Here is a 1,269-nt window from a genome sequence, read left to right as displayed (position 1 = left end):
TTGAATGGGGGTGATGTACTTGCCCGGATTTCTTTTCCTTACGTAAAGTGAATGTAATTGTAGCTACCCTCACAAACAGTCCTCTGTGCTCTGAGATCATAGGCTAGTCTCTCGGGGCGTGCAGAAAGGCTGTCTTACAATGTTCATCAATATTCTTCACGCCGCGGAATAGTTGTATTGACAGCGATAAATATCATCAGCGGAAAGATTTCCTTCGATATAAAATCGCGCGGAGGGGTTTTACATGCCACTCAAATCGTGTAATCATGCCCGTACTTCTATCAGCAACGGTATGTGACGGGTGTACTGACTTTATCCGTGTCTGCATTCAAACAAAGCCGTTATGATGAAGCTCTGGTATTTTGGTCGCGTCCATCCAGGTTGTTTTCCTTTGTAGTCCTGACAGATTTCGTTGGCAATCTGCGGAGGTGCGACGTTGCAGCACTTCTCTCGCTTGGAACGACAGCTGCAAAGGTCTGGAGAGCACACCAGCGTCGCCCCATCCCTCACGGTCAAAATCACTTTTCAAATCAGATCTATTCTGTTCCAGCGGTAGTCCCCTGTTGGACCGCTTTCAGCGTAGAGATTGATTTAACGTGTGACCGAGAAAGAGAAAGGGAGGGAGCGGGCCCAGTCATCTGTTATACATTTCCCCTTTGATCCAACAGCGTCGAGTCTTATTTTCCAGCCTTACTCCAGCATGCATTTTCTTGTGTGTTTCCTATTTAGAACAGCTTTCGGATGAGTGCCAATTCGTGCTGCTCACGGCCCCGTTCATTATGCAAACTTCTTTTCCCTCTCTATTTTACCACTCCATTCCAAATTTTCTCTGTCACTGTCACATATGTCCATGTTGTCCAAATTTACAGACAGGCACAAACCTCACAGTTTATTTTTCTTGTCCAGACGCCGCTGTGAAATTACTTTTCCAGGTGACAGCGTAAGCCCCGGTCGTACAAGAAATGTTTTAAGGGTCTCATCAAGATAGGGTCAGTCTGTCTTTCCTTTCAAATAAGCCTATTCAAATGGTAAAACGAACTTATTTTACTGTGTGGGCTGCCAGCAAGAATCGATCTGACCTCACATACTGCTGCAAGTTGCCCTTAAATTTGGATCGCACCTTCAGGCACATATTTCAAATTGATGGGAGAGCATAAGCAAATAGTCGATTCGGTATTGAAGACTACTATGAAAGTGCCAAAACTTTCTCGTTAGTAGTACCTCCACAGCAACACTAGCTCCACCTACTGGTCGTGAAGGAGTAGTACA

General features: G+C 45.2%; 1 protein-coding gene across 2 annotated transcripts in view; it reads right to left on the bottom strand.

Annotated features, from left to right (window-relative positions):
- The window catches only part of sertad4 (SERTA domain containing 4), a 16,794-nt gene extending 15,525 nt beyond the window's left edge, over window positions 1–1,269 (bottom strand). For both annotated transcript variants that reach the window (XM_031580742.2, XM_031580743.2), the window contains exon 1: window positions 1–1,269. This exon is cut by the window's left edge and continues 1 nt beyond it. The gene's annotated coding sequence lies outside the window, so the exon portion shown is untranslated.

Source organism: Clupea harengus, chromosome 14 (assembly GCF_900700415.2).
Source record: "Clupea harengus chromosome 14, Ch_v2.0.2, whole genome shotgun sequence".
Taxonomy (NCBI): Eukaryota; Metazoa; Chordata; class Actinopteri; order Clupeiformes; family Clupeidae; genus Clupea; species Clupea harengus.
This window is presented reverse-complemented; position numbering and strand designations above follow the sequence as displayed.